Source organism: Narcine bancroftii, chromosome 4 (genome assembly GCF_036971445.1).
Source record: "Narcine bancroftii isolate sNarBan1 chromosome 4, sNarBan1.hap1, whole genome shotgun sequence".
Taxonomy (NCBI): domain Eukaryota; kingdom Metazoa; phylum Chordata; class Chondrichthyes; order Torpediniformes; family Narcinidae; genus Narcine; species Narcine bancroftii.
Genome location: NC_091472.1, coordinates 55,993,482 through 56,016,578, shown reverse-complemented (window position 1 = coordinate 56,016,578; position 23,097 = coordinate 55,993,482). Strand labels below are relative to the sequence as shown.

General features: G+C 43.2%; 1 long non-coding RNA gene across 4 annotated transcripts in view; it reads right to left on the bottom strand.

Annotated features, from left to right (window-relative positions):
• The window catches only part of LOC138760579 (uncharacterized), a 90,857-nt gene that overhangs the window by 47,731 nt on the left and 20,029 nt on the right, over positions 1–23,097 (bottom strand). The window contains exon 1 of one of the 4 annotated variants that reach the window (XR_011355717.1): positions 9,795–10,411. The exons of the other annotated variants lie outside the window; for them this stretch is intronic. This is a non-coding gene — a long non-coding RNA (uncharacterized lncRNA). Of the gene's footprint in view, positions 1–9,794; positions 10,412–23,097 lie in introns of those variants that run through there. 4 annotated transcript variants of the gene reach the window in all.

Here is a 23,097-nt window from a genome sequence, read left to right as displayed (position 1 = left end):
GCAAGCAGTTGGACTGAAGAAAGTTGGCTCCCAGGTGTGGTTGTGTCACTGCAGGAGGGTGAAGGTCCATGTAAAATGGATGTTGCCGAAACGAAGGGTGATGTTGCGGGTCCCAAAAGTTTGAATGTAGGACTTGTGAGCTGCCCTTAGTGCTGGATCCCGCTTGCCACTGAGGGTTTCAAGGCCTGAGGGGGACGCCCATGTCGATGAGGAAATGCCTGTTCAACTGTGAGTCCCAGATGTAGAGGAAGCTATCACTTGGGCCAATCCCCGCAGCCATCAATGACGGTTGGCCAGGGCATTTCCTGGAAACCTGCAGGGTGGGCAGCATCAACAGGCCTCTGCACTCCATCACTGGTGGTAGTAGCATAGCTGTCTTGGGGTATTCACTTGCCTCTCCACTGGCCTTGATCTCACAGATGGCTGTTTGTGGGGCCTGCTGATGTGGTCTACGACAGCGTTGGTATCCTTCTTCGCTCTCCAGAGAATGTCTACCCAGGTCGTGACCCTCCAAGCATCGTTGAAGTCCTCATCTGTGAGGAAGAGTCATATATCCTTGGGCAACTGCTCCAGGTAGATTTTCTCAAAGACTAGGCAAGGCTTGTGGCCCTTGGTTAGAGCAAGCATCTTGCTCATTAGGGCAGACAGGGCCCTGTCCCCCAATCCGTCCATATGCAACAATTGGGCAGCATGCTCATGCCGGGAAAGCCTGAAAGTGTGGGTTAGTAACTCTTTGAGAGCCACGTATTTGCCTTGCTCCAGAGGCTGCAGTAGGAAATTTATGACTTGTCGCTGTGTCTTGATTGAGGGCGCTCACGATGTAAAAGTAGCGGGTGTTGTTGGTGGTGATGTGGCAAAGCTGGAACTGAGCCTCGGCCTGCTTGAACAACAAGTGGCTGTGATGCCCAGAACATCGGATGCCTGAAATAGACCACGTGGATGGTCGTTGACTCTGCTTGATCCAACATCTTCGGATCCACCTGCTGGTTGGACCTTCGGGGTCACCAATGTAGCATACACGCTACACGAGCATGGAGAAGAATGACACGCACACCCAAGCCTTGGAAAATGAGACTGATTTATTGCTCTGGCCGTCGCGCTTATATGGGCCCCTCACCTTGACGTTGGGGCCCTTTGTCATCAGAGCATTGGCCTCATGTTGGCCGGCATTCCTGCCAGAGTTCCCCATCTTCCCGCCGTGTGGAGGTCACCTGGGACAACGGCCGGTGCCACCTCCAGGTCCTGCGTTCATCGGCCATTTTGTGGGCCAGTCCATGTCTCTGCGTGTGGGTCGCTACATGCTCATTAGAAGGTGATATTGTCCTTGGTAATTAGGCAAACATTCAAATATATTAAATAAATGTTTCATTATAATTTTTTAAAGTATACTTTATACCCAATCAAAATTAATAATGCATCCACCTATGATTTATGTGTTATGTCCTCGTGGTCTTTCATTATGTTTCTCCTTGAATGTTTCACTCATTCAAGGGCCTTGCTTGACAGAATGACATTTTGATCTGAAGTGAGATAAATTTCAGTAGAGCATTCTGATCATACATAGATTTTACAGGATGCATCATTACCTTTGAATTACAGTACATACACAAAATATTAGGCAGAGCAACTAAGAAACATCAAAGAGAAATAATAGATACAAGGACATAATTTTCCAAGTGAAATGCTGTGAATAATAAAATAATGTCATGGTGCCTTGATATTAAATGAAGGCAATGAAATTTGGCCATTAAAAAAACGGCCGTGCTGCCAGAGTTGCAATAACCATGGCACTGCTATTGGTGCAGACCCACGGAGAGGAGGCAGCAAAGTAGCAGTTCTCCTGAGTGGACCAACCGCCCAGTCTGACTGCCAATAGCTCTGTACAGGCTTTGAATGGCCTGTTAAAGAAGCCACCAGTAGTTTTATTTGAAATCCCGCAACCATGGGATCTGCGCCCAAAATGGTGATGCCTCTGATCTGCAGCAACCATGAGGGGTTGCAGACTCCAGGGAAGCAGAAGACTGGCTCAGGGCACCAGAAAATTAAGAGACCATCCCCCATCTGATAAGGAGAAGCAGAGGAGACGACCCACGGGACAGTGATCACGGCAGCGGAGCAGTGAGGGGTTCTGCAGCTGAAGGACACACACAAGGTTCAAACTGTTGGTGTCTCAAGACGAGGAACCTAAGGAGGCTGTGGACTGCAGGAGACTGCATTTAAGGGACTTGTACCAGGCTGCGGACTGCTGGAAATTGGGTTGAATCTTGCTGAAGGTGTACCATGCATCGGAACTGGGATGCGAGAGGTTGCCAAGGGTGCTGAATAGTTCCTAATCATATTGGAGGTTTGGATGTGGAGCTCGGGTTGCCAATGGTTTGGACTGGACTGTGTGTGGCTGCAGAGGCTGCGGAAGTGCTGGAGGTGAATTCACAGACACTCCTTGACTCTGGGGGGGGGGGGGGGAACTCTCTTTTGCTTCTCTTTCTCTGACTGTAAGAGGCGCTTCAGGCAATTTCTGTCTATGGCAAATCCGTCTGCCTTTACCAGAGACAAAGGGCAATTTTGTGTAATATTACACTTTTTATTACATGACAATAAATTGAATCTTGAATCTATTGCATCCATTTAGGAATAGAGTCTTTTATGAAAATCTATAAACAAATGGTCAAGTTAGAACCAGAACTGAGATCACTTAACAGTTGCCTGTGACCCAAAGTCTCCTGATGTCTTTATTTTATCATTATTGATGTCACTATTTTATACATAATATATATCCCTTGCTGTAATTTAATGATTAATTGTAATCGTCATATCTGAAATGAACAAAAGATGTTGGAGATACTGAGCAAGTCAATCTTATAAATATTAGAGAAATAGTTAACAGTTCAAATCAGTGACTTTTTAGGCAACTGTAACAAGTTATGAGATGAAATTAAATTTTACAATTCATTGAAAGGAGAGAATATAAGAAATAAAAAATAAGAAGTTATATGATGTGAAAGACAGAAATTACAGTATCATAATCACCTTGATATTGGAGAGATTGAATGCAGATTGGATGATGACTTCATGGGATGGATAATTCAATGATAAAATAACGAGGGATTCAGAATGATGACGAGATGATCTGTACTTATTCTTAACTCTTTTAACCATCTGTGCTACATTATGTGAGGCGCTGCTTCAAAAGTAGCAAATATTATAAAGAATCCCCATAACTCTAGACATGTTTTTTGCTCACTGTTATCTACAGCTAGAAGATACAGAAGCCTGGTGGCCAGTATTTCTGTTCCAGAACAGTTTCTTTCCCTTGACTCTCAGGTTCTTGAACCTCCCATTATTACGCTAAACATGGATTGGTCAAAAGACCACAAAAGAGCTCTCTGCACTATTGTATGCCACTTTGTTTTTCTTACACTACGGTAACGATGAATATTTATTATCTCTCATGTATTATCTCTTTCCAATTTAAATTTATGTACACTATTGTTCTTTTTCCTGTTAGGCTGAAGCAAATAAGAATTTCTGTCCATATGTACAATGTATATGACAATAAACTCATTAGATCAGTGGTTCTCAACCTTTTTCTTTCCACTCAAATACCACTTTTTTCTTTCCACTCACATACCACTAAGTATTCCCTATGCCATTGGTGCTCTGTGATTAGTAAGGGATTGCTTAAGGTGGTACGTGAGTGGGAAGGGAAGATTGAGAATCACTGCTCTAGACCCAATTGTTATTGAAATATTTTGCTTGAGAAAAATTGTTATTGGCCCATTTCCTTTGGAGTTCTAAAACTGGGCACATAACGAGTCAATTAGGTACGATTAGAACAGTGGTTTTCAACCTTTTTCTTTCCACCTACAGACCACCTTAACCAATCCCTTACTAATCACAGAGCACTCATAGCATAGGGAATATTTAAAGTGGTCTGTGAGTGGAAAGAAAAAGGTTGAAAACCACTGCATTAGATCAGTATAAGCTCTAGGAATAGCATCTCACTTTGTGAGCTGGCAAGAAAATATACACCAATTTGTGATTTCAATTTATTTTTCTATTCCTATTTTCATCTTCAAGATAATTGACCTTATTTTCTTCACTGATTCCAACACTTTGAAAAACTTGATCAATGAAAAGGTTACTTGAGATTATACTGGAGAAGACTCTGCCGTGCGGTGAAATCAATGATAGGAATTTTTCATTTTATATTTCCTCCTGCATGTAAATACTCCAGAGGTTTCTATTTTTTACAATGATGAGTGGTGATTACCTCACCGTTATAATAATTGGTGCCACTATACATCACTGCAAATTCCGGATAACTGTTGACTTGCTCTGGTATCTAATACTATCAGGCAAACTGCAGGTAGTAATTATGCTGTTCACATCGTCTGCTTGCTTAAAAATTAAATTTGTATCTTTGTAATAAATAAAGTCATTTAAAATAAGGAATAACAAAAGCCAATCATATTCTTCTCTTCTGGGAGAAACAGACAATGGTGACTCAAAGTTGCATTGCAAGGTTTTGTTCCCATTCTAATTCCCACCCATGGCCAATTAGCTCAGGCCTATAAGGGTCTCATATTGTACCCTTGAAACATGACATTTTAACAAGATTGATGGGATGCCATTTTTCACGTGTAAAAGTAGAAGTAACTTGAAATAGTGGACTCCATATTATTGAGACACAGCATAATGACCACAGCAGCAAACCAGCAAGGAGCTCAGTGTTTGATGGGCACACACAGTCTGAGGATGACTTTAGGTTGGGGTACCCATATTGGCTGTGGGCTGCTGGAGACTGTTTCATGGGAACCAGGTATCGGAGCTGGGATTTGAGAGGATGATGAGAGCAAGAAGGGCTCCCAAAGGGCCTCAGGCGCTGAAGGCTTCCTGATTGTGTCAGAGGTTTGGATCTGGATCTGGAGCTCAGGTTGTCGATGAATGGAACAGACGTCTATGTGGCTGTGGATGCTGCAGGAGCACAGGAGCAGTAAATCTGAATGGACTTTGCTTTGCTTTTTTTTCTCTTACTGTGAGGGTCACCGGGGGAACACTACTGGTGACTATTTGCCTTATTGCAGGCAGAAGCCAATTTAGTGTAATATTACATGTTCTGTACTATTACATGTCAATAACCAAATCTTGAATCTTTAATAAACTAGTCAGTTGGTCGACTCAGGTTTCCAGGTATTCTGTCCAGACCAGATGCTTCCCTTGGATTTACTTTCCTGAAGGCAGCCCACACATTTTCTTTGGATACAGACAGTAAAGGATCATCAGGGTCGTGGGACTGCAGAATAATTCCTCCTTGTTCTGTTGGTTAAATTGGGCATGGAAGGCATCAAGTTCATCTGGGAGTGAACCTTTCTTGTGTATTATTGCACCAGATTTTTTTGTGTAGCAGATGAAGTGAAGAGATATGATAGGGAGTTCATATAAGGATTAATGAGGAGGTAGGGTTGGATATATTAAAAAAGGATCAAGGTGGATAAATCTCCGGTTCCTGACAAAATATTCCCTCGGACCCTGAGGGAGGTTAGTGAACAAATAGTGGGAGCGTTGACAGAAATATTAAAAATGTCACTGGCCACAGGGGAAGTGGCGGAGGATTGGAGGGTGGCTCATGTTGTTCTGCTGTTCAAAAAAGGATCCAAAAGTAAACCTGGTAATTATAGGCCTGTAAGTCTGACATCAGTGGTGGGTAAATTAAGGGAAAGTGTTCTTAAAGATGGTATATACAATTATTTGGAAGGACAGGGATTGATTCAGCTAGTCAGCATGGTTTTGTATGGGGAAGATCATGTTTAACAAATCTTATAGAGTTTTTCGAGGAGGTTACTAAAAAGGTTGATGAGGGAAAGGCTGTGGATGTTGTCTATTTGCATTTTAGTAAGGCTCTTGATAAGGTTCCCCATAAGAGGTTAGTAAGGAAGGTGAAAGCATTAGGTATTAATGATGAAGTAGTGAAATGGATTCAACAATGGTTGGATGGGAGTAGTGATGGAAAATTGTCGAATTGGAGGCTGGTGTCGAGTGGAGTGCCTCAGGGATTGGTACTGGGTCCACTGCTGTTTGCCATATATATCAATGATCTAGATGATAGGGTGGCAAATTGGATTAGTACATGTGCAGATGAACCAAAGGTTGGCGGTCTTGTGGACAGTGAGGAAAATTACCAAAGTTTACAGGGTGATATAGGACAGTTAGAAGAGTTGGCTAGAAGATGGCAGATGGAGTTTAATACTGACAAATGTGAGGTGCTACATTTTGGTAAGACTAACCAAAACAGGCCATACACGTTAAATGGTAGACACTTGAGGAGTGCAGTGGGGCAAAGGGATTTAGGAGTCATGCTACATAATTCCCTGAAAGTTGAATGACATGCAGATAGAATGGCGAAGAAGGCATTTGATATGTTTGCTTTCATAAATCAGAGTATTGAATACAGGAGTTGGGATGTTATGTTGAAATTGTATAAGGCATTAGTGAGGCCAAATTTGGAATACTGTGTGCAGTTTTGGTCACTGGATTACAGGAAGGATATAAACAGTACAGAGAGAGTGCAAAGGATGTTTATGAGAATGTTGCTGGGGGTTTCAGGGTTTGAGTTACAGGAAAAGGTTGAACAGGCTGGGACTTTATTCTCTGGAGAGTAGAAGGTTGAGGGGTTATTTGATAGAGCTATTCAAAATTATAAGGGGGACAAATAGAGTCAATGTGCACAGGCTTTTTCCACTGAGAGTGGGGAGATTCAAACAAGAGGGCATGGATTGAGAGTAAAAGGGGAAAAGTTTAGGGGAAACATGAGGAGGAATTTCTTCATGCAGAGGGTGGTGGGGGTATGGAATGAACTTCCGGCAGTAGAAGTGAGATCGATGTTAATATTTAAGGAAAAGGTGAATAGGTATATGAATGGAAGAGGTATGGAGGATTATGGGCTGAATGCAGGCCAGTGGGACTAGGTGGGAGAAATTGTTCGGCACAGACTAGAAGTGCTGAACTGGCCTGTTTCTGTGCTGTAAATGGTTATATGGTTATTTAGGCCCTGCCACAACTGTCAGGTATCTTTGTCCATAATGGCCCGATCTAATCATTCAGATCCTCAGCTGAGTTCCTGAACACCACCCAATCCACTGACTCACAACAATCATTCTTCAGCCTTTGTCGACCACTGAACCTGATCTTTGGTCCCGCACTTTTTAGGCTCTGTCTGTATGCAGGTAGCAGAAGCATCTCCAAATGAACTAACGTGCCAGAATGCGATCTCAGTAAAAAATAATAGACATTCTTTATCTTGGTGCAGCAGTGATTGGGTGTGCTGGGACCTCTGGTACAGCAGGTTATATGCTGGTGGTAATTGGGCAGGGTTTTCTTAGGACAGGCCTGATTAAAGCCACTGAAAATGATTTGTAGTGCAATGGAATGAGCTGTTTCTTGTTTGGAATCTGCATCATACAAGTCTGCAAATGCTTGTTTGTAATTGGCATCGGGAGGGGTATAAACTCTGGTGATAATTACTCTTGGGGTAGATAGAAGAGTCTGCATTTAATTGATATTTACTCTAAATCAGTGGAACAGAAGGTTGACATGACCCCAATGCCCATGCACCAGCCAATTTTAACTAAATATCACATTCCACTGGCAAATTTAAGTTCTTGGGAGTCACTATCTCAGTGGATCTTTTCTGGACCCAACACACTAATGGCATCGTGAAGAAAGCATGTCCTGAGGAATTTGCAGAGGTTTGGTATGACACCATAAACCCTGTCAAATTTCTACAGATTTGTGGTAGAAAGTGGTGCTGACCGGCTGCATCATCACCAATACCCCTGAGAGTAAAGCCATCCAAAAGGTAGTGGAGACAGCCCAGGACATCACAGACAAAACCCTCCCTACTATCGAGAACATCAACAGGGAACACTGCCGTCGGAGAGCAGCAACAATCATCAAGGATCCACACCACCCAGCACCCACTCTGTTCTTGCTGCTACCATCAGGAAAGAGATATAGGTGCCACATGACTCCCACCCCCAGATTCAGGAACAGCTGTGACCCTGTCCACCATCAGATTCAACAACAAACTCAATCAGGGACTCATTTAAGAACTCTTACTTGTGCACTTTATTGAATTTTTTAATTCTCTCTGTATTACAGTCAGTTTGTTTACATTTATTATCTGTTTACAGTTCTTTATTCATTTACATCTATACACTGTGTACGGTTTTCTTTTGCACTAAGTAGCAATTCTGACAATAAATCTGAAATCTGAATCTGAAATCTTTCTGTCAAAATCTGACTTCCAGTCCACTCCGTGAATGGTGAAACACTGCTGAGATCACCGTGTCCCGACTGTTCTCTGCTAGCCAGATCTCAGTGCAGCAAGTGTCTGAGATTTGTCTCACCTGTCTTTGATTAAGCATCCATGCCATGCTTGATTCCAGAAAGAAGTTGGTCAGATTGGTGTAAGGACAGCACGACATCAATTTTAAATGCAAGATATGGACTGGTTCAGTAAAATACTTTATACCAATTATATTTTACCCCATAAAAGTCACACAGATCAAAAGCCAAACTTTCAGAGATGTGCTTCAGATGTGGGACTGAAACAGGAATTCTTCTACATGCCACGTGATCGTGAGTGAAAGTGAGGCCATTTTGGCAAGAAATCGCAGAAAAATTAACCATGTTAACAGGTGTGGCCTTCATGGGCGACCTGGAGTTATATCTGTGATAGTACAGATCTATCACCAATGTATATAGTGTATATATTTACAGTATCTAGACTGTGCTTACAGCGATTGGCTGAGAGCTAAGCCACGCCTACTGTCTGGGCCTTAAAGGGTTGTGTCCCTAGCCAGGTCAGATCATTCCGGACTGGTCGGCCACCTGTGAAGAGCTCCTGTCTTTTGCTAATAAAAGCCTTGGTTTGGATCAACAAGTCTTTGATTCTTTCGACGAGCTCTACAATATCTAATCAGTAATTTCATGGAAATAAGTGACAAATTGACCAAATGTCAAATCTCATTTATTAAAATAGCACTGGCGGTAATAAAAAATGTATCGCAATCACTTGGAAGTCTGATTCCCCTCTACTTATGGACTGCAGAAATCAACTGCTGTATACCTATGGGGAAAAAAAATCACATATAACTTAAAAAATAAATATGACACTTGTGTAAAGGTCTGGCAGCCATAGGTGGACCACAATGGGGTCCAGATACAGTAATAAAAAGGGTATAAAAGTAACTATAATATAAACAAAAATGTAGTTTCCCCAACTGTACTCTATATACTTAAAATATATGTCAGCTCTGACAGTGAACAGATCTGTATGTATGGAAGGGAAGGAGGGAGGGAGGGACTGTTTTTTGTTTGTTGTGTTTATGAGAAAAAATTTAATATATTGTATATTTAAAATGTTACTATGTATTTTTTTTTGAAAAAAAATTTTTTAAAGCAGCCGTTATTTTCCAGTGACTACATTTGCCAATAGTACGGTTGGTAAGAGAGATCTCAGTCCCCTGCGCTTCAGTCTGGTTTGGATTCTGACTCTCTCACCACGATTCCGACCTTGACCTTGGTGATAGTGCATCAGTTCTCACAGATAAAGCTAGTTTCGAGTTCAAATTTATTATCATCTACAACCAGGTGAAACAGTGTTTCTCTGCACCATGGTGCACACACGTTAACACATAATACACAGCACATAATAATCATATATATATAATATATATATATACATAAAAGTATAATATAAAATAAACATATATAAATGTTTCAGAATAATTTACCATTTCATTTATCAGAGATGCAAGGTTACAGGATTCTGTTCATCAATATCACAGCTTGCAGGAAGGAGCTATTTCCCTGCCTGGCGGTCCTGATTTTGATGCTGCTGTACCTCCTTCCTGATGTAGGTCTAAGATTCTGTGTGATGGATAGTAGGGATCCTCATTAATTCTTTGAGCCCTCTTTAAACAACGCCCTTGGTGAATGTCATCAACAGAGCAAAGGGAGGCCTCAGTGATCTTTTCGGCTATTTTATTTGGAGTTGACTGTTCCAAAAATCACTTTATCCAGCCTGAAGGCTGAATGTGAATACCCTCTATGACTTCTGTGACAGAACATTTGCTTTCTCTGAGCATTAAGATGATCGTGGCACCACCTGGGGACTCTATACTGTGTGCCAGAGCATGGCATTAGAATGCCAAGTGCCAATTCAGGTAGTCGGCCTCAACTGTTCCTTTGAATTTGATCATAATTTCAGAGACATCCTGCAGGATGGCAAAACTATTTGTGAATGAACAAATATCTACAAGGTCAATTAAGGCTTGCACCTAAGGAATACAAAAATCTTGGAAAAATATTTATCTATTTTTGGTAATTACAGAGATTTAATTAGTATGTCAGAACTGTTGCTTCCTTAATAGAACAATGAACAGGAAAGCAACTGACACCTGTGATGTCCTCCCAAACATGTCTTGATGAGACATAAAATGTTGTGATAGTCGTAATTGTGTCAGACGCAGGAAACAAAGAGTGGACGATTGTCTGTCCTTTTTGTCTCTCTGCATCAGGTGACACTTCTTAATGTCAGTGTATACTATTCAGTCTAAAACTGATGAAAAAGTTCTCATTTGAGCACAGAAAGCAGATTCTACCAGGAAAAATCTTTTAACAATATCATTCATTGTGAAATTCCTGACAGCATCTTCAAAAAGATTTCAAGGTTCCTTTTATTGTCACTTAATAATACATTAAAAATGTAACATACATGATATACCTTACTTTTGACGGCTGTAAGACGAAGAGTTTCCATTTGTATTGCCCTGTTCCTAACAGTAAGAGAGAAAGAAAACCAAAAGAAAGTCCCTTCAGAGTCACTGAGTGTCCATGGATTTGTCTCCAGAGATCCTGCAGCCCCTGCAGTCACAGAGACTCCTGTTTAATTCATTGGCAACATGAGCTGCCTTGAACTGGAATTCATAGAAACATAGAAGATAGGAGCAGGAGTAGGTCATTCGATCCTTCGAGCCTGCTCCGCCATTCAACGAGATCATGGCTGATCTTAAAGTTCAGTACCCCATCCCCACCTTCTCTCCGTAACCTTTAATACCCTTATACTGAAGAAATATATCTAATTCCCTCTTAAATATATTTCATGAACCTGCCTCTACTGCCCTCTGTGGCAATGAATTCCACAGATTCACCACCCTCTGGGTAAAGAAATTCCTCCTCATCTCGGAACTAAATGGTTTGCCTATTATCCTCGAACTATGGCCCCGGGTTCTGGATTTTCCCATCATTGGAAATATCCCATCTGCATCCATTCTGTCCAGTCCTGCCAGAATTTTATATGTCTCTATGAGATCCCCTCTCAATCTTCTAAACTCCAGTGAGCACAATCCCAATTTGCGCAATCTTTCCTCATAAGTCATTCCTGGCATTCCAGGTATCAGCCTGATGAATCGCCTCTGCACTCCCTCCATTGCAAGAACATCCTTCCTTAGATAAGGTGACCAAAACTGCACACAATACTCCAGGTGGGGTCTCACCAAGGCCCTGTACAACTGCAGTAAGGTATCCTTGTTCCTATACTCAAACCCTCTTGATATGAAGGCCAACATACCATTTGTCTTTTTAATCGCCTGCATGCTCGCCTTCAGAGACTGATGTACAAGTACCCCTAGGTCTCTCTGCACTTCCCCATCTCTTAATCTATTGCCATTCAAATAGTAATCTGCCCTCCAGTTTGTATTACCAAAGTGGATAACCTCACATTTATCCACATTGAAGTGCATTTGCCATGTATCTGCCCAGTCCCCCAATTTATCCAAATCACACTGGAGCTTCCTGACCCCCTCTTTCGTGCACACAACCCCTCCTAGCTTAGTGTCATCTGCAAATTTGGAGATATTACATCCAATCCCCTCATCCAGATCATTAATGTAAATTGTGAACAGCTGGGGTCCCAGTACAGATCCCTGTGATACCCCACTGGTCACCGCCTGCCACTCAGAAAATGAGCCATTTATCCCAACTCTCTGTCTTCTACCTGCCAGCCAGTTCTCAATCCACATCAATACTTTGCCCCCAATCCCATGAGCCTTGATTTTGGAAGCCAGTCGTTCATGCGGGACCTTATCGAAGGCCTTTTGGAAGTCCAGGTACACCACATCCACTGGCTCTCCCCATCTATTTTACCTGTCACCATCTCAAAGAATTCCAATAGATTTGTCAAGCACGATTTACCTTTTGTTAATCCATGTTGACTCTGTCCCATCCCTTCTCTGCTAGTCATATGCTCCGCTATTACATCCTTAATAATGGATTCCATCATTTTGCCCACTACTGATGTAAGGCTCACCGGCCGATAATTCCCCGCTTTTTCTCTACCCCCCTTTTTAAATAGTGGGGTAACATTAGCTACCCTCCAATCCATGGGTACTCCAATCCTGAGTCTATCGAGTTCTGGAAAATAATTCTTAAAGCATCTGCTATCTGAATGGCCACTTCCTTGAGTACCCTAGGATGTAGATTATCAGGCCCTTGGGATTTATCTGCCTTCAATCCCATCAATTTCCCCAAGACCATGTCCTTAGAGATACTGATTTCTTTCAGTTCCTCCCTTGCATTAGTCTCTATGTTTCCCAACATTCTTGGGAGGTTATTTGTATCCTCTCTTGTAAAAACAGAACTGTCTATGTATAGACAGCAGATCCCTCCTCTTGGCTCTGCCCCTGTTGGTCCTGATATAAACCTTGTTTTCCTGCTTTACCTGAAGACCATTGTAGATACCGGCCGTTAGATGTAAGCTAATAAAAGCGTTTGTACTCCTCATAAGACTCCGAGTACTATCGATCACATTACAATTTTATTAGCTTACTTTTGAAAATGGGATGGAAGCCCTGTTGAAGCCAGGCATGCTCCAGATTGCCCCTGTCCTCAGAGGCCCCGGAAGAGTTCGCCTACTGGTAGGCTTTCAGTCCTACATAGCGGCCACCCAAGAAGTCTTTCACTCCGATGGCCTCCAGAGATCAGCCTACCTCTCTCGAGTCAGCCCCAATGGATATGCAGTCATCAGGGACTGTGCAAAGTACGAGATGGCCATCAAAGGCCTGAAGGCCCACTACATGAGGCTCCAGAACAATGTGCTGGCGACACACCAACTCTCATAACGTCGGCAACAACCGGGTGAGTCACTGGATGACTATGTCCTGGAATTATGGATGCTGATGAGAAAGTGCCACTACGAAGCGGTCTCATCCTGGGTGAGGGAAGAAGAGCAAGTCCCGGATACACTCATGGCTGAAGTGAGTTCAAGGTACGTGAGGCAGCAACTACTAGAATTGTGGAAGAAGAACCTTGCCAGTACTCTCGATCTGGCAAAATCTCTCAAACAGACCAAAATAGGAGCAGACCACCTCGCTAACGAAAGCCAGGCCTGTGGAGCACAGCTGTCCTAGGTACCAACTATCTCGGCCACGCATGACCAGGAGTGCTACTTCTGTGGACAGGCCAAACACCCCCGTGGCAGATGCCCCGCGAAGGACTCTGTGTGATCAGGATGCGGTAAGAGGGGACACTGCACGAAAGTCTGTCGAGCAAAGGGGAACCCCGGGAAGGCTACCTCGTGTATGGCCCCTGAACTATCAGACACCCCGTGCCAAAGCCCAAAGGTGAGGACCCCCACCTCTCCATGCTGCTCTCCGCCACCATCTTGTTGCGCCTTGTGGCAAGAACCGCTATTGGAAGAGAAGCAATGGTGGGAACGGTGACCATCTTGCTACTCCACATGGTTAATGCCACCTCTCTGCCCTTCGGAACAAGATGATGCCGGCAGGGGGAGCGATGCAGCCTCTGGAGCACTGGCATCAGTCATCCTTGACCAAGTGAAACCCCACCAGCTGAGCAACTCGATGATGGAGGTGAGGGTAAATGGACATCAGATGGATTGTTTAATAGACACTGGCTCGATGGAGAACTTTATAAACTCTACGACCGCTTGGCGGTACAATGTAAAGGTTTACCCCACTGACTATCATATTTATCTAGTGTCGCAATCGTATTCACCAACTCCTTCCGATTATCGGCCGAAGCCCAGGTGGCTTTTAACTACGTCAGGAGCTATATCGCAAAAGCCACCATGCAAACGGTGGACAAAAATGCACCATTCTAGAGCGATGCCTCCAACATAGCTTGGCCACGACCCTGGGCAGGCCGGTAGCTTTCTTTTCCCACACCCTACAAGGCCATGAGCTCTGAAACCTGTCTGTGACGAAGGAGGCTCAAGCCATTGTGGAGGCCATTAAGCACTGGAGGCATTTCCTGGATGGCAGGAACACTGCTCACTGATCAGCAATCTGTAACGTTCATGTTCAATAATACAAACAGGGGCAAAATAAAGAATGATGAGTTTGCGAGGTGGAGGATCGAACTCTCCACCTATAACTATGAGATAGTGTATAGGCCACATCCACTCAATGAGCCTCCAGATGCTCTATCCCGAGGAAGCTGTGCTGCTGCACACACCAGCCAGTTGCAGTCACCACAACGAGCTCTACCACACCCAGGCATCACCCGCATGGCCCACTTCATCAAGGCACACAACCTGCCCTTCATGCCAGATCTGCACTTAGTGCAAACCACACTTCTACCACCCTGACAAAGCGCACCTGATAAAAGCTTCCCACCCCTTTGAACGACTCAGCGTCAATTTTAAGGGGCCCCTTCCTTCCACCAATAGAAACGTGTACCTTCTTAACTTTATTGATGAGTACTCACATTTTCCATTCGCTATCTCCTGCCCAGACACCTCCACCACCACAGTCATCAGAACTCTGCTCTCCATTTTCACTGTGTTCAGGTATCCCAGCTATATTCATAGTGACTGGGGCTCAACGTTTATGATCAAAGAGCTACACCAGTACCTGCTTGCAAGAGGCATCACCTCAAGCAGGATGACTAGTTACAATCCCTGGGGGAATGGACAAGTTGAAAAGAAGAACGCAATGGTCTGGAAGGCTATAAAACTGGCCCTCCAGTCTAAAGGCCTTCCAAATTCATGCTGGCAAGAGGTTCTGCCCACCACGCTCCACTCCATAAAATTGCTTCTCTGCACTGTGACCAATGTGACTCTTCACAACCCATTGTTTGCATTCCTGAGGAAATCCACATTGGGGACCACTCTTCCAGCATGGCTAATGACACCAGGCCCGGTCCTGCTGAAAAAGCACGTGAGGAGAAGCAAAATTGACCTGCTGGTTAGGAAAGTGTGCCTACTGCACGCAAACCCAATGAATGCCTATGTGGCATACCCGGATGGCAGGGAGATCAGAGATCTGGCACCTTCAGGAACTGAATGCCCACAATAGGCCTGAAACCTCCAAACTCCCCGCGCAGGGTTCCGGATGACACGGTTCCAATGGAGCTACCATCAGATCCAGGGCCCCGAGTCCCCCTTCAAATCCCCCTATCCAAGAACCACAGGTGGCACAGGAAGTTCTGGAAGAGCAAAGTCCACCAGTACTAAGGTGCTCGACCAGAATAACCAGGCACCAGACAGACTCAACTTGTAAATAATTGTAAAAAGTTTGTGTTGCTGAATGTGGTCTCTGTTTTCACCCGCAGATTCTCCTGAAGGAAGGGGTGAATGCAGTGAACTGGAATTCACTGTCTATGTATAGATTCGACAGCCGACCCCTCCTCTTGGCTCCACCCCTGTCGGTCCCGATATAAACCTGTTTACCCGCCTTACCTCCGATTTACCTGAAGACTATTGTAGATACTGGCTGTTAGTTGCCAAAACGGGGCTAATAAAAGCGTCTTTGTGCTCCACACAAGACTCCGAGTACTATCGATCATATTACATGAGCTCCAGATCCAAACCTGCAACATGATCAGGAAGCCTTCAGCTCCAGAGGCCTTTCGGAGCCCTTTGTGCCTTCAACACCCTCCCTAATCCTGGCTCTGATACCTGCTTCCCATGAGCCAGTCTCCAGCAGCCCTCAGCCTGTGCAGATCTCCCGACCATGTCACCCGCAGATTGCATCAGTCCCTCAGCCGCTGAGCCCCTCGCTGGTCTGCTGTAGTGGTCACCGTCGCGTATGGTCATCTCCTCTACTTCTCCTTCTCAAGTGTCACGGGTGGGGGTGTTCTTCCCCTTAATGGTGGTCTGCGCCAGACTGTTGCTCACCCGGAGTCTGCAATCACTTGTGGCCGCAGCCGAGCACAGGCACCGCCATTTTGGGCACAAACCTGCGGTGACAGGATTTTACTTACAGGCACAGTCGGCTCCCTTGATAGGCTCATTGTAAAATTTATCTTTATTCTTGGCCTACATCTTGGCTACAATAACAGAGATGCTCTCTTCCCACAGTATCTATATTCATATAATTTTCCCTCAAAAGGACATAATTTTTTTTGTCAGAAGCATAAGCTATAGCAACGTATACCCTACTGGAATAACAATATTCTATCAATGGATTTTGTCTACATTGTACACTGGATAAAATAACCAGCCATGCTTTTGCAGGATCCTAAGCATCTATCATAATTCTTCAATTTTAGAATTTCCCCTTTAATAAAAGGTTAATTTGAGTGAATGGGTGGTTAGTGCAGAACCTCTGGGAAAGCTGGGTGATGAGTCAAAGCAAACTTTCTGCACTTGGGAGTGCTCTGAGGTGGCGGAGGAAGACACCACTCCTCTTTCACTACAGGCGAGGCTAGGCATGGCCTCGCTCCACAATTTTCCTTAGCATTTTCACACCTAAACTACAACCTCAGATGAGTAGAGTCTGATGCTGCAGGTGCTTGAGACGAGTTGTTTTGCTTAAGCTTACCTTATATATGTAAATAATGAAACAATCAATCAGGTTCTAACTGGTTATCTTGCCTTGCCAAGATATGCGCAGTTAATAATAAATTAACCCAACTGACGTAACTTTTCTTTTTTAACTTTATTGCTGAAGAATAATAACTGCCTGCTAGAAAAACTCATGCAACATTTATGGAGAAAAAAATTCAGGTTCAAGAAAATGGAAGGTTAGAGAGAGGTGAGTGCTTAGGATGCTGAGAACATGAGGAGGCTAGATGAGGAAGCTGGTCAGAGTAATAAACATAAGGTAGTGATCATGGGAGATTTTAACTTCCCTCACATTGATTGGGATACCCATACAGTAAGAGGGCTGGATGGGCTAGAGTTTGTCAAATGTGTGCAAGATAGTTTTCTTAATCAATACGTAGAGGAACCAACTCGGGACGGTGTAATACTGGATCTCCTCTTAGGGAACGAGATAGGTCAGGTGTCTGAGGTTAATGTTGGAGAACCAATTGGGTCTAGTGATCACAACTCTATTAGTTTTAGGGTAGTTTTAGGGAAGAGCAAAGAAGGGCCTAAAGTTGAGGTTCTGGATTGGAGAAAAGCAAATTTTGAAGGAATGAGAATGGCTTTGGGGAGTATTGAGTGGGACATGATTTTTTTCAGGAAAGGATGTAAATGAAAAATGGAGAATATTCAAAGAAGAAATTTTGAGAGTACAGAGAAGATATGTCCCAGTGAGGATCAAAAGAAAGGCTAAAAGTCATAGGGAGCCTTGGTTTTCGAGGAATACTAGAAATTTGGTTAGGAAAAAGAGGTATAAACAGCAGGGTGATGAGAAATTGAAAGAGGACTTCAAGGAGCATCGAAAAAATCTTAAGAAAAAAATTAGAAAGGCCAAAAAGAGGCACGAAGAGGCTTTGGCAGGCAGAGTAAGAATAAATCCAAAGGGTTTCTATAGGTACATTAAAAGTAAAAGATTAGTGAGGGATAGAATTGGACCCCTTGTAGATAGGGAGGGTAGGCTATATGAAAAGTCAGAGGAGATGGGGGAAATTTTAAATGATTTCTTTTCCTCGGTATTCACTAGGGAAAAAAATATTGTACCAGTTGAAGTTAAGTAAAATAGTGGGGAGGTCATGAATCATATAAGGATAACCGAGGAGGTAGTGATGGCAGTGTTAAAAAAGATAAAAGTGGACAAATCTCTGAGTCCGGGCAATGTATTCCCAAGGACACTCAGGGAGACTAGTGTACAGATAATGGGGTCATTAACAGAGATATTTAGGATGTCACTGGTCATGGGGGTAGTGCCAGAGGATTGGAGGGTAGCTCATGTTGTTCTGCTGTTTAAGAAAGGGTCCAAATGTAAGCCTGGAAATTATAGACCCGTGAGTCTGACATCTGTAGTGGGTAAGTTGATGGAAAGTGTTCTGAGGGATGGCATTTACAAATATTTGGAAGAACAGGGATTGATAGGTAGTAGTCAGCATGATTTTGTCAGGGGTAGATCATGCTTAACAAACCTTATAGAGTTTTTCGAGGGGGTTACAAAAAAGATTGATGAAGGGAAGGCTGTGGATGTTATCTATTTAGACTTTAGTAAAGCTTTTGACAAAGTTCCCCACAGGAGGTTAGGGAAAAAGGTGGAGGCATTAGGTATAAATAAGGAGGTAGTGAAATGGATTCAGCAATGGTTGGATGGGAGGTGTCAGAGAGTAGTGGTAGAAAATTGTTTGTCAAATTGGAGGCCGGTGACTAGTGGAGTTCCTCAGGGATCGGTCCTGGGTCCACTATTGTTTGTTATATATATTAACGATCTGGAGGAAGGGGTGGTAAATTGGATAAGTAAGTTTGCAGATGATACAAAGATTGGTGGTATTGTGGACAGTGAGGAAGATTACCGTAGCTTAAAAAGAGATATAGGAAAGCTAGAGCAGTGGACTGAAAAATGGCTGATGGAATTTAATATGGATAAGTGTGAAGTGTTTCATTTTGGAAAGGCAAATCTAAGTAGGTTATATACATTGAATGGTAGACAATTGAGGAATGGAGAGCAACAAATGGATTTAGGAGTTATGGTAAATAGTACCCTCAAAGTTGATACTCAGGTAGATAGAGTGGTGAAGAAGGCATTTGGAATGTTGGCCTTCATAAATCGGAGTATTGAATTCAAGAGTTGGGATGTTATGATGAAATTGTACAAAGCATTGGTGAGGCCAAGTTTGGAATACTGTGTGCAGTTTTGGTCACCGAATTATAGGAAGGATATAAACAAAATAGAGAGAGTGCAGAGAAGGTTCACGAGAATGTTTGCAGGATGTCAGGGTTTGAGTTACAGAGAAAGGTTGAGCAGCCTGGGGATTTTTTCTCTGGAGCGTAGAAGATTGAAGGGGAATTTGATGGAGGTGTTCAAGATTTTAAAAGGGACAGAGAGAGTCAACGTGGATAGGCTTTTTCAATTAAGAGTGGGGGATATTCAAACCAGAGGCCATGGTTTGAGATTGCAGGGGGAAAATTATAAGGGGAACATGAGGGGAAATTTCTTCATGCAAAGGGTGGTTGGGATGTGGAATAAGCTTCCGGCAGAGGTGGTTGAAGCAAGGACGTTATTTAGATAATTACATGAAGAGGGGAAGATTGGAGTGGTATGGACCAGGTGCTGGTCAGTGGGACTAGGAGGGTGGAGATTTGTTCCGGCATGGACTAGTAGGGCTAAACTGGCCTGTTCTGTGCTGTATATGGTTATATGGTTATAGAACGTGGTTTAATTTAAATCTCAAAAATGAGAACCAGCGCCAAGCTAAAGGTACTAATGCAATAGGTGTATTGGAGGATTTAAACAAAGCTTTTTGTTTCAGCTTTAAACCATATTTTTTTGCTCCTGCCTGTAACCTGCTTGAGACTCAGCAGACATAAGCTAAATTCCACCATGGGGCCCAGAGAATCAGTTATCTGACAAAAAGACATCTGTGTACCAAGAACATTTAATCTTCCTGCTTGTTTTGGTCACAGTCTTTCAGGCAGACCTAACCTTGATGCAAAATAAACCATTGTATTCAAAGTGATAAGCTGAAAGTTGTGTTATTCGATAAAAGCCTAGCATACGGAGCTTGCTCGCTTATCTTTCTTTCTGTGCTGGGAATAGGTGCTTGGGTAAGCAGTTTTTGGGTAATATAAGCCATGGTCCCGCTGCTGACGTTTGAGACTCTCCGAGAAGTGGCAACATCTCTCAGCAAGAAGAACTTCTAGACTCCAGCCAACATCCCGGTTGGGGGAGGTGGAGAAGCTGCTACTGGCGCCCTGACAACCTACTACAAGTGTGCGGTCGTTGCCCCGTTTCGGCAGTTGGGACCATTCCAGGCATTGATAAGTATAATTGGGAAGGGCTTGCATATTGTAGTTTGATATCAGCTTTAGAATTTGTAATAAAGATTTGTATAAACTGAAGTGCTCTCGGCGTGTGTCTATTTTCTTTCGGTAGCTCAAACACTGTGACCAATCTAAAACGAACAAAGGGAGAGGTACAAGTTTACCCAGGAGAATAGGTAAAGAAGCAAATGATCAAGAGGACTGTAAATAGAAGCAGTAGAATCATGGCCTGATCTCGTTGAACTCATAGTCGAGTTCAGAATGCTGTAATGTGCAAGAGATAAAGTGTGCCTCAAGCTAGCTCAGTCTGGAAATAGGTTAGGAACAGAAAATTATCATCCTTGTAGACCAAATGGAGCTGTTCCATACAGTAATAACATTAGAATTTAAGTCACTGCAATGTGAAGTAGATTGACAAATACAAATGCATTGACGTGAAGGAAGAACACATAAAATGTTGATTAACATATAGAATAAGCAGATCACTGGATAATGGGAGGCGATGGTAAAAGATCAAATATTGCAGCTCCGGTTGCATGAGGTGGGGGGTGGGGGGGTAGCTGCACTTACTAACATGAAAGAACAAATCAGGATATCTGGCAGGGTGTGTTGGTAGTGATAGAGAAGTGAACCCAGAATGCAGAATAGTTCTTCGGAATGCTGTAAATGAAGATGAGGGTGTGCATATTTAGTGATGACATTGACACATTTAAGAGTCCTGTCAAGAATGCTAAGTGGGGATCCTTGGCCAAGACAAAAGAAGGATGCATGGAAGCATTGGCAGGGAAGGTTGCATCTTCAGAACATGAGAGTGATAAAAAAATTAATGAACGGAATAACCTGCAAAAAGCAAAGCATGACCATTTAATCTGAACTTGTTCCGAAACTCTATGTAACTTCTGACAGTTAACTGATAGCTAAGGTTTGGATTACTGCAGGTCAGAAGCCCTGGCTCTCAGCTTGGGAAGCAACACACGAACTCAGGTTGAAGGATGCTGATCATAATTATTGAATAAAGATCAACTGGAATATAGGTTTATTTCTAGTTTATGTCCGGAGACAGAGTAATTGAGGAAGGGATCCACCATATGAAGATGAGGAAGGAGAAGAAATCTTCGATGAAAGTTAGTAAAATTTTCCATCTTCAGACAAGAAAAAGAAAAGCCATTAATATCATAATCAAATTGCCGACACCAGATGTGAGGAAGTGCACCTAATTAGGACCAAAATATAGATGGCCTATATAACCACAAAGCATCAGTCACATTCAAATACCACACATACCCAGTAGTATCTGGCACCTCTGGGAATTGGTAGATCCCAGATTAAGTGAATTTCCCAGATGCTATAAGCTCTGGGTCGTATGAATGGAAAACTAACTAACGCAATTCTAAAATTCCGTATTTTTTACCTGTTTATTTTCCGCAATTTTTTTTGCTGGTTGCTTGAGGCTGCCAATTGTTTGAATTCTGAATAACATGGATGTCATTTCCAAGGACACACCAACCGAACAAATATTGCTTTTCTTCGACGATGGGTCTAAATCCCGAAAGAACTATGGGGATGACTAAACTATAAGGGTTTCAGCAATTCAAAATGGCAGTTCACTGCTGCTTCAAGGACTATTGGACAGTAGTGGAACTCAGCAGGTTGAGCAGCAACTGGAGGGGTGGGAGGAGGGGTGGGGGGGGGGGAATGAATTGGTTGATATTTTTAGTCAAGACCCTGCATCTGTATCATTAGAATTAAGACCGGAGAGGTGGAGGATTGAGATAGAGGCCTGTAGGCAGGAAGTGCCCCAAGGAAATGTAGAGGATGATGGACAAAAAGAGACAAGTGGGAAGAGGTATAGATTTGAGAGACAGAGGTAGATGGGTGATAGGTGGAAGCACATGAAGGGAAAAAAGGGCAGTTGGAGCAGGTGGGAGAGAGGAGGATGAAGGAGAAGGTGGTTCCTGAAGAATGATAAAGGCTACCAGTGGTGAGTCTGATAAGTAAGTCAATTGATAACGAGAGCCATTATTGGGGGAGATGAAGTCAGATAGAAGAGGGGATAGGGATTGATGGAACCAGGATCTGGAGGGTTTGAAAATGGGTGATGGTGATCTCAAGGGATGTATGGGAAAGGGGACAAGATTTGAAAGACTGGATATAGAATGGAAGGAGAGAGAGGGGGACATAGCAGGTCAAGTTTGTTGCCATTTGCCCACAGTCTAGCTAGACATCCCATGCATAGTATAGAAATACAGAGTTACAGGAAGAGATTAGTTGGTACAGAGCAAAGGCAATATCATTTTACCGATGTGACCTTCATTCAGGAGTCAGATAATGATGGGAAAAAACTGTCCTTGAATATAGTGGTGCATGATCTCATGCTCTTGAATATTCTTCCCAGCAGAAGGAGGGTGAAGAGATACTGGCTAGAAATGAGCTTTTTTGATATATATACTGGCAGCTTTTCCAAGTCAGCAGGAGATATAGATAGAGTGGATGCTGGGAAGGGGATATATGTAATGTACTGAGCTGCAATCACAACCCTCTGCAGTTTCATTCAGGCTTGGGTGGAAAAGTTCTATTGTGACTCTAATGGAATACTTTCAATGGTGCATCTGTAGATGTTGTTGAGAGGCGCAGGTAACCTGCCAAATTTTCTCAGGCTCCTAAGGAAGTAAGAGTGCTGGAGCACTTCCTTGACCATTGTGTTGTTGTGGGTGGATCAGGACAGGTGATAGGAGATGTTTACTCCAAGGATGTTGCAGCTTTCTACTCATTCTACCTCCACCATTGATATAGACAGCTCCACTCCTCTTTTGCACATCTATGACTCAGTTAAGGCTTTCCTGAAATTGGAACATTTGATATTCAAAGCACTGGTTTGAAGACCACATGGAATACATGCTATT